Genomic DNA, 10,648 nt, shown 5'->3' on the forward strand with positions numbered 1-10,648 from the left:
GTGCAGTTCTTTAAATATGCATAAAAAAGACTGCATGGGAAATGGGAAGAGCAATTAGAGAAAGAGGACAAAGGCATCTTCAGGTAGGGACCTTGTGCCATTTTTCTGTCGTTCATTAATGATAGCAGTCTTCCATCCAGTAAGAAAAGTATCAGGATGTACATACTGTAGGCAGTGACATGGAACCAAAGTAGAGGCAATGACAGCAGAATGCTACTGTAACATATTCTTTGGCACACCATGCTCATGAGGCAGTGAGAGAAAGAGTAAGCAGTTTAGTGAGTAAGGTTCCGGGAAAGAATTCTCAAGTGAGTGTGCACATTTGGTATGATGTAAGGGAGCAGTTCCAAATCTCAGGAGCATGCTTTGTAAATTCATTATGAGCTATCAGTAAATACAGACTGTAAGAGAAGAGAAGCTTCCAGACTTACTTACCATGATGCTTCCTATGCTTAGTAACAAGAAGGCAGAGGGCAAGAACTTTGGGCTGTTTAAATATTTTTTTTCTAATTATCTTCTTAAATTCCTTTTATTTTTTCAAAAGGGAAGGAAATGTGTCCAGGTGCCTGCAGCATATCCCAGGAGAAGTGTCCTGTTTGTGTGTGACTTTGAGGAAGAGATTTGATGTGGTTATTGGCCTTGCTTCCTTTAATATGATTGGTCCCATATTTCTACCGACGTGGTGTCCTGAAGCAGCAGTTGCAGCAGTTGTAGCTGTTGTTGTGGGTAGTGAATAATTGAAATGAATGTAAAGAACTGATTGTTATGATTGCTATCAGTATGGCTCGGTGTTCTTAATCCCACAAGGCAGGTTTGTAAAAGGTTGAAACATTTTTTTTCCCCCAGAAAACCGGACTGAGTGGATTGATTTAACCCAGAGGTGATCTAGTGTATCTTGAGGCTTGTTATGAAGTGTCGTCAGATGGTTTTTATGGTGTGAGGAGGCATTTGTCATGGTGTGCAGGACAGAAGGGTGGAAAAGTTGGTTACCTGTGTAAAAGAGGCCCTGTTTGCAGCCAGGTTGAAATGTGGTATTGTAGCTGAAAAGTGTGCATGCTGTAGCAATTGTGTGAGATGAAAGGTGTGAAGAAGCAGAGCTGTGCGTGCACTTGGATTCCTCCAATCTACCTATCTTACCTGAGGGTGGCGATGTGCCATCGCTGTGTAAAAGAGCCATGGATTGCCAGCCAGGTGCCCACGGGCAAATGTGTGATTTTGTATCATAAAGTTGTGCAAATGTCAGGATTTGTGCCAGACAGAAGTGGCTAGGAGCTAGGCCTGAGGCTGGCCTTGGACTCCTGGGTCTGTTGTGCCCAGTGTGTGCAAGGATTTCCTAGCCGTTCAAAAGAGGCAGTGGTTTGAGGCAGGTTCGATCAGCAGGAAGAGGGAGGGAGATCACAGTCACAGGCCATGGTGGAAACCTTTTCAAGTAAGAGATGTTAGAGTCCTAATTCAAAGAGTAAATACCTTGTGTGGCTTATGTGGCAAATAAGATTAGATGAATGACACGTTGCCAGTGAATTGTAAAGAAGTCATCAGTGAAGGTGCTGACATATAAACCTGAGTTTTCTCCCTAGGTTTTGAGAAGGATCCCTGTTAGGCTGCAGTGTGTTGGGCTAACCTAATACCAGAGCTGTGGTGATCAGAGAGGTGTTTTTTTAATAAAGGGAAGTAAAGTATTTGTCAGATGTTTTGGTCACAGCAATGGGAGTTCATCTGCGCCAAATACTTTTATCAGAAGCATGGCCTGGTCCGTCCACATGTTCAGACTGAACGATTATACAATCGGCACCTGCAAATGATCCCTTTGGGCATTTTCCTTGCTTCTATGTGATGTGGCTGAGTGGAAGAGTGATTGGAACAGAGGCTGAGAATCAGCCACCCTGTGAGTTGTGTGTCATTTGCTACTGTGTTTGAAGTAAACTTTCTGAACCATCTTTTGGTGTGTCATATAGGGAACAGGGGAGGATGGTTATTGCAGTTACTGTTTCTTCAGCACCATGAGCTATGTTATTTGTTTAACATGGCATTGAAAGAGTTAGCAAAAGTTGTTTGTTTCTGTTAGGCCTTTTGAAAGCTAAAGTTCTGTACCTGGATAATTGATGAGGTGGTGTTCTGTAAGGCTTGTACAATGGAGCCTTAGGAATCAGATTCAATCGTGAAGTGTATTTCTGTAGGCTATGCATGTGATATGCAGTTCACAGACAGGTAATAGGTATGTGGAGATACAAGGGCAAGCACCTTATTTCCTGTTTTGTATTAGGTAAAACATGTGGAGAAATGTGTGCCAGTTTTGAGGTCAGCCTAGCCAAATTTTTAATGCAAGAAGTGTTAGGAACATCATCCAAAGGCAGAAGTTTTCTAGAGTTGCAAGTGCTGGTGTTCTTTATTGAAATGGATAGAGAGTTGATGTGGCAATATTTGTATGTACTGAGGCAGATTTTGAAAGCCTGGGAAATGTTGTGGAAGGGCAAGTATTTGATGAAGTTTTTGTACAGTTTGTAGCCATAGGTGGAGGTTTGTGCAGCTCTGGTGGACGGGCATGTTGTGGGTGGATTGTGTGCTGTGATGAGGCAGATGGGGAAGTAGCAGTTGAGCAGTCGTTGCTGATGAGTGAGAATTGCAGGTAGGTCCTTGAAGGTGCATGAAAAGGAGTAATGGTGAGATGGGAAGAGCAAGTAGCTAAAGAGTAAAGAAGATTGAAGTGTGATTTGTTAGTGTTTATGAGGACGTGGTGTGTGTTGTGTTGGTGTTGGTGTAGTTGTTTTGAGAGGCGTTTGGTGGATGTGAGAGGTGTTAGTTTGTGTGGTGTGAGGCATTGGTGTTTGTAGTTGTTGATTGTAAAATGCGTGTATGAGTGTTTTGGAGTGTAGGTGTGTGTATTTAGTTGTTTGTTGTATGTTGGTGTGTGGTGTTGTTTGTTGTGTATTTTGTTGTTTGTAGTAGGTGAGGTGTTTGTTTTTGTGTTGTGTTAGAAAAGGGAGAGATGTGTGATTTCGAAGAGGTGAGGTTTGTTGTTCTTTCATGTTTGTAGGTGGGAAAAAGGCATTTTTGGCGGTCTCCCCGCCCAGACGGGGGACACGCCCCGCAGTTGCCCCACTTCCTGGCTTACCGTACTTATGTTCCAGCGGCGGTAAGCAGGCGCAGAGCTAGCTCCCAGACTCCCTGCCTAACGCACGCACGGGGGGAGTCTGCGGTGGGACTCGAGCACCTGGAGTGCAGGGATTCGGTTTAAGGCCATACCCACCGAGCCAGAGTGGCCCCTTGATTTTAATCTCTTTTTTCGGGCCCATATGTCACCAAATGTCACCATATGTCACTGACGTCACCAAAGCCCTGCCCACCTCTCCGCCCCCGGGTCTGCGTCCGTCACTGTACTCCACCTACTGTTCCTCCCCTCGTCCCTCCCTTGGCCCCGCCCCTGTCGTCTCTCGGCCCGGGCCAAAGCCACGCCTCTGGTAGTCTCTGCACCACGCCCCTGGTGCTCCCCGCACCCCGCCCAAGAGCCCGCCCCTCGGTGCCCCCTCAGTCCGCCCAAAGCTACGCCTGGCTCCGCCCGCCCGTCGCTATGGCAACACGGGAGAGGAGGCTTTTTTCCCAGCACTTTTACCGTTTTACTTTTTTCACTATTTTTGGAGCTCTTTTGCTATAGAATTTTACTAAGGTTCTGTGCCTGATTTTTACACGCTTTCCCTCAACTGTGTTAGCACAAATTACCATTCTTTCAAATCTTAGTGGGTCTTTTTACCACTTCTTGAAAACTCCACAATTTACAATTCTTGAAAAACAAAACACATTTTGGGGGATACTGCAGCACTAGCATACAGCTGTGAGAAACAGCTGTATGTTCATTACATCCATTTTGCTCATCTCTTTCTACAGGATTTCCTAGGGGCTTCTACTATGTATTGCTGGGGTTTTTTCACTTGTTTCATGGGTGCATTCACTTGTGTTTGCATGTGTTACCCCATCCTGTGCTTTTGCAAGGATCACTTCTTTAGTCTTGGGGTTTTTTTCCCCACCTCTACACTACTGCCATGTGTTTACTAGTGTCACCCAATCTGCAGAAAAAAATAGAAAAACTCTCCAACAACATTTTCATGTTACAGACTCAAGGCATTACTTTATTTTGTGGTCAGGATGTACCACAGCAATCATCTCATCCACCCATAGCCTGGGTGCGCAGAGACAATCATTCCAGGATACATAGCTTTTACTCTATTTCTCAGAAATTGCATACAGTAGAAGTACAGAGGAAAGCATTGGCTCAGTGTTCATTACTCCAAAGTTGAGCAAACTCCCCATATTCCGTCTCTCATTGGACTCCAATCTCCTTGCCTCTGATGCTAATGACATTCTTCAGTTTTTCTTAGCAGTCTTTTTTCTGGGCCAGGATGTCTTCAGCCCTGCTGCAGGTGCTCTGGCCTAGCTGCTTGTGATATCCATCATGTCTTGTTGAGAACCACAAGTTCCTGCTGGATGTTCTGTTCATGTTCTTTATCTTTCTGCTTATCTTTGGGGGCACTCCCAATCTCTTGGTATGCTGACTTCACAAGACCTCATCTGGCACAACACTGCCCTGCAAGAAACCTAAAATTTCTTTTCCCAGGGGAAACCCAAACAAAACCTTTGACTACAGTTACACAACATTTTTAACCTGATACATTTTCCAACAGTAGCACTCAGTCACAACAATTTTCCTTCAGTAGCCTTTCATGTCATTTTGCTTTCAACATCTTTTGGAACGGAACAGATGCCATCTTTCTCTTCTCTACGCATGCCACATCACCACAATATCCTCGCAGGGACCGGCAACTCCAGCAGCAGCCAAACACCACCATCTGTAAGAGAACACAACACACATGTCAGTCATTTCTGAACAGCTCAGCACATGTGCAAGTCCAACTGCCTCACGCCGTCTTTTCCTTGGCCTCCTATCCACCAGCTGCCTGCTTAAGTCCTGACCACAGGGGAGGGCTTCAGGCCTGCTCAGCAATGCCTGCACATTAAAGTTTCACAGTATTATACCATTTCTCACACGGGTGTACCATCCCTGACCCCATGCACATGTCATCCCACTGGAACCACCAACTCTAACATGTTCTACTCATTCTCACCGCTTTGGAATATTTCCTTATGGCTCCCATCTGCAGGGCTTCTTCACACTTGCCTACAGCAAAGGCTGCCTAACAGTGCATGCACTCCATTCTCTGCAGAGTTCCAATTCCATTCCAGGGATGGTCATCACACAGTCCTCATTCTTCCTCACCCAAACATTCATATCTCACTCCATCCACAAGCTTGCCTCAAGACAGATACTTTGCACTGACATTCAGCCAGCTGATTACATCCAGGCAAAGTTGTTATTAAGTCATCGCACCTTCTGGGAGAAGTGTGTATGCACAGAGGCCAAAGCCTGCAGCTGCCCTCCAAGTTGTCCAAGCCTCAGCATGCAGCAGGCCAAGAGGACACGCTTGCAGGAAGCAGTTTTGTACCCACTCTCCCCCAGCTCAGGGGGGAACAGGAGGCCTTTGGCTACATGCTGTCATCTCTGCTCCCAGGCCATAATACTGTGGGCTGCTGAACCATTCAGAATGAATGATTACACAACCAGTACCTCCCAAGAGCCCCTTAGAACATCTTCCTCACTTATGTGTGACTCGGCTAAGCGGAATAGCACGTGGAACACACACTGTAAGTTACCCACCATATGAGCCATGCAGCATTTTGTGCCAAGGCTGACATAAACCCTACGAAGCCTCATGCAGTGCCTCACCGAGGGTGCAGGGGAGAAAGGTCAAGACAGTTACCCTTCGGTATTTAAAATGACAGATGTGCTTTCTTTCAGATGACATTGAAAGAACTAGTAAGGTTTCACTTCTTTCTTGTAGGCCACGCGAAAGCCAAATTTCTGTACATGCCTATTCTAGGAGGTGCACTTCACGGCAGCTCTCAGAATGTAGCCGCACGAATCGGGTTTAACGCTAAAGTGTTTTTCAGCAGGCCACGTGTGCGTTATGCAGTCTACGCACAGGTAATAACTAAGTTCAGGTATAAAGCTTAACACCTTATTTACTGTCCAGTATTTATGAAAATATTTGTAGCAACGTGTAGCAGTTTTGAGATCAGTATTGCCAAAGTTTGTAATGTAAGAAGTGGTAGCACCATCATCCAAACCTGTATTTTTTAAAGAATTTAAAATGATGGTGTTCTGGATTGAAATTGATACAGACCTTATCTGCAATTTTTTCTATGTATTCCTACAGATTTTACAAGCATGGGCAATCTTATGTAGGGGAAAGTAATTCATGAAGTTTTTCTATTATTTGTATCCACACCTGGAACTTTGTACGGTATAGAATGGTATTTTCCGGGTGCATTCTGTGACACGACAAGCAAGAGGGAGAAGCAGCGCTTCAGGATTCGTTCCCCCGTACTGATAATTGCAGTCCTTCCAATGTGCATTAAAATGAAGAGATATGAGAAGGTAAGAGCAGGAAGAGAAAAAAAAAACCATCGTGAGGTAAGGAACTCCTGCAATTTTTCTGTTGTCCATGTCTTGTTTTTTAGGGAAGGACACGTATCCAGGTGGCCGCAGTGTGTCACAGCAGAAGTAGTGGCCTTTTTGAGTTTCAGCAATAAATAATTTTTCCTGTGTTGTATGTGAAGTAGCTGAAGCATGTTCCATAATTACAAAATCACAGGCTAAAACCACCTTTTTGTTAGATGTTGCAAACATTTTCTGTCTTGCAGCAAAGCTGTTTACTACCTTTATGGCCGGCCATTTATTCCCAAGCCACAGTATAGTACCCGGTGCCTTACGAATGCTGCTACCCAAGTGAAGGAGATGACTTAAGTAGCTAGTAAGAAGAAAGTATACCAGAAAAAAGAGAATTGAAAGAAGCAGCCACTGTTGATATGGACCATCGTGGCGCTGCAGCCATCACGTCAGTCACAGACAGGCCTGTAAGAGTTTTCTGTAAACAGCGAGAATGAAGCTCAGAAGTGCTGTGGAAGCAGGTGGTTTTACTTGCTAAAGAATAGAAAGATACGTTATGAATTGACATACTTACCCTCGCTCTCTCCACCATTCGGGTATTTCCGGTAGCACCTGCAGAAGCAGACTTGCGCTGTCCGTTTTCACCGTAACCTACTTATTAATCTCCCCGTTATTAGCGCCCTATAACAGAGCCCCTGGGACAGGCGGGGCTAAGGCACGAGATGTTGCGGGCGCTGAGGCAGAAGGACGGACGGGATCCACAACCTACAGCGCTGCCTTCGCGGCACCTTCGGAAGCGCCACAAACCTTTTGTCACATAATAACGTCTGATATTGCGACAAGTATACGTAGCAGTTAAGCAACTGCTCTCTCCTTGTGCTTTTTCACTACTGTAATGGCCCCGTGCGGGGTGCGCCGTTCCCGGAGGCACCGCATTGCCGCTTAACGTAAAGTCCTCTCATCAAGGACGTACCCAAAACCGAATAAATAACTATAAACACTACACTCGATCTTAGCCAAACGGCCGAGCGGCGATGACAATTTTCTTCCCCCACTCCCGGCGGCACCCCGCTCGACAAACACACACCTCGCTGTCTCCCCCGCGCCGCCCCGCACCTCCTTTCCAGCAATTTAGAGACTCTTTCCCGCTGTGTTCCCGCACTGTCAGCACATGTTTCTGAAGCACTGACCCGAAATCACGGCGGTGCTCTGGTTCTCTAATATGCATCACCCCGCCGCTCCGGCCGGCCGCGCGGGAAGCTCGTGAGGCGCTGGGAGCTCCGGGAGAGGCGGAAAGGCTCGGGAGCTGCAGGAGATTTTTCATGGATTCTCCGCGCGGCCAGCGGGGCCGGACAGGCCGGCAGAGGCACGGCGAAGGTGCCGCGCTCGGGCTTTTGGCCGCTCGGACCATGCGGTTGGATTTGCCGAGCCGGGGCTGAGAGGAGCTGCGGGGATAAATGGGGAAAAATGGAAAAAAGGTCTTTTTCGGGGACTCAGGAAAGGCTTGAAACCCCATTTCCCCCCCGCGCCCCCCGCGCACCGAGGCCTAAACTCTGAAAATCCCCCAATAAAGCTCTCAAGATGCCATTCGCGCCGCTAAGGAATCGAGTTTGCCTGACCGACCTTCATCCGCCATGATGGCGTAGATCGCTGCGCGCAGTGATCTAATTTGCATGGCCGGACCTCGTTTCCCCAGACGCCATTCATGCGGGATTGTGCTTTAATTTGCATGACCCCGCCCCTTTACCGAGACTGCAATTCGCGCCGCGTTTCGGCTAGTTTGCATAACCCCGCCCATTTTCCCCAGGATGCCGTTCGGGCATGAGGTCATCTCGATTTGCATAACCCCGCCCATTTCTCCCAGGATGCACTTCGGGCATGAGGTCATCTCGATTTGCATAACCCCGCCCATTTCTCCCAGGATGCACTTCGGGCATGAGGTCATCTTGATTTGCATAACCCCGCCCATTTCTCCCAGGATGCACTTCGGGCATGAGGTCATCTCGATTTGCATAACCCCGCCCATTTCTCCCAGGATGCACTTCGGGCATGAGGTCATCTCGATTTGCATAACCCCGCCCATTTCTCCCAGGAGGCACTTCGGGCATGAGGTCATCTCGATTTGCATAACCCCGCCCATTTCTCCCAGGATGCACTTCGGGCATGAGGTCATCTCGATTTGCATAACCCCGCCCATCTCTCCCAGGATGCACTTCGGGCATGAGGTCACCTCGATTTGCATAACCCCGCCCATTTCTCCCAGGAGGCACTTCGGGCATGAGGTCACCTCGATTTGCATAACCCCGCCCATTTCTCCCAGGATGCACTTCGGGCATGAGGTCACCTCGATTTGCATAACCCCGCCCATTTCTCCCAGAATGCACTTCGGGCATGAGGTCACCTCGATTTGCATAAACCCCGCCCATTTCTCCCAGGATGCACTTCGGGCATGAGGTCATGCCGATTTGCATAACCCCGCCCATTTATCCCAGGATGCACTTCGGGCATGAGGTCATGCCGATTTGCATAACCCCGCCCATTTCCCCCCCCTCCGCCCCCGCCGCCGCAAACCCCGCCGACAGCCTCCTCATTTGCATTTCCCTCAGGAGGCGCGGCTCGGGCCCGGCCCGCTCTGCCGGGCGGGGTCGGGAAAGCGGGGGTGGGGGGATCCCTCGCCCCTTTCTGGGGCTTTTCGGGGGCGGCAGAGGGACCCTCGGGGCTGCGGTAAGAGCAGGGGAGGGGGGAAATCCCGGGGAGGACAGGGGGAACGCCCGAAAATCCCCCGAAATTGTCGCATCGCCCCCAAAATTGCTGAGGAAACCGGGGAGGTTCCGGGGGGGACTTCAGGGAATTTTCCGGCTTTGGGGACTCCCGGGATCTCCTAGGTCACCCCCAGGACCTCCCGGCCGCTGCCGAAGCGGCTCCGATGAGGTTTTGCACCTTTTTTTACCTCACAAATAAACAAAATCCGTGTTTTTAAAAAGAATCGAGATCTTTATTTGCATCGTAGCAACACCCGCGATGGAAGAGCTGCAAAAAAGTGACCCGCGCGGCTCCCCGCCCCGCTCCTCACCTCCCTCACGGATTTATTTGGTAAAACTGCCCAAATCCCCTCCCCGATTCATTTAAACAGCATTATTATCCTTTATTTCCCTGAGAAAAAGTTTAAACTCACCCGGAAAGCGGCGAAATCACGGAGTTTAACCCAAAAAAGTGCGCGCGGGAGGCGCCGCCGTCTCGCGGCACCTGCGAGGGGAGAGAGGAGAGAATCATCGCCGCCCGAGCCTGGCAGCCGCTCGGGAGGCGGAGAAGCGTTATTTCAGCAGAAAAGGGTGGGCGATAGTGCGGGACAGCCTCGGCAATTCCCACTATTTCTGATTTTAATCTGTTTTTAACCAAGCAAAGGTCTCTGGCGGGGGTGCACCGTGCCCGGAAGCACCGCACCGCCGAGACAATGCGCACAGCGGAGACAGCCAGCTCCGAATCTGACTCCCGAGTAGTAAAGTCCGATTAATAACAAATCCTCTCATCGCGGACGGATTAGGCAGTAAACCCATAACAACAAAGACCACACTTGGTCTTAACCAAAAGGCCGAGAAGCCACGCCAGCCGCCTCCCGCGCTCCCGCCCGGACCCCGCTCGCCTCACACACAACTCACGGCGACCATTTCTTCGTCCTCCAGCTCTTTCGAAGCTCATCCCGCGCCCTTTCCCGCTCGCCTGCCCCCCCTTTCCGCCCGCGCTGCTGCGGCGCTGAGCCTTAAATCCCCCAAAAATTCGTGACCGCGCCTCAATTTCCCGTGGTGCCGTTCGCCGGCGAGTTCTGAGATTTGCATAGCCCCGCCCATTTCTCCCAGGAGGCACTTCGGGCATGAGGTCATCTCGATTTGCATAACCCCGCCCATTTCTCCCAGGATGCACTTCGGGCATGAGGTCATCTCGATTTGCATAACCCCGCCCATTTCTCCCAGGATGCACTTCGGGCATGAGGTCACCTCGATTTGCATAACCCCGCCCATTTCTCCCAGGAGGCACTTCGGGCATGAGGTCATGCCGATTTGCATAACCCCGCCCATTTATCCCAGGATGCACTTCGGGCATGAGGTCATGCCGATTTGCATAACACCCCCCCCCCCCCTCCGCCCCCGC

The 10,648-nt window shown here is 49.2% G+C and overlaps 1 long non-coding RNA gene and 1 other non-coding gene across 3 annotated transcripts; both read right to left on the reverse strand.

Moving 5' to 3' along the window:
- Positions 1 to 4,095: 4,095 nt before the first annotated feature.
- LOC146431472 (uncharacterized) lies at positions 4,096 to 8,163 on the reverse strand. Of its 2 annotated transcripts, XR_014854998.1 has the most exons (3): positions 8,040 to 8,163; positions 7,074 to 7,944; positions 4,096 to 4,841 (listed from the first exon to the last, which is right to left on the reverse strand). It is a non-coding gene; the product is annotated as an uncharacterized LOC146431472 (long non-coding RNA). The 2 variants fall into 2 exon arrangements; XR_014854999.1 differs by lacking the exons at positions 7,074 to 7,944; positions 8,040 to 8,163 and adding an exon at positions 6,339 to 6,463.
- A 1,749-nt stretch (positions 8,164 to 9,912) lies between these two features.
- LOC146431473 (U2 spliceosomal RNA) lies at positions 9,913 to 10,103 on the reverse strand. The gene has a single exon (XR_014855015.1). It is a non-coding gene; the product is annotated as a U2 spliceosomal RNA (small nuclear RNA).
- Positions 10,104 to 10,648: the final 545 nt, after the last annotated feature.

This window comes from Lichenostomus cassidix, chromosome 13 (assembly GCF_008360975.1).
Source record: "Lichenostomus cassidix isolate B80296 chromosome 13, HeHo_3.0, whole genome shotgun sequence".
Classification (NCBI taxonomy): Eukaryota; Metazoa; Chordata; class Aves; order Passeriformes; family Meliphagidae; genus Lichenostomus; species Lichenostomus cassidix.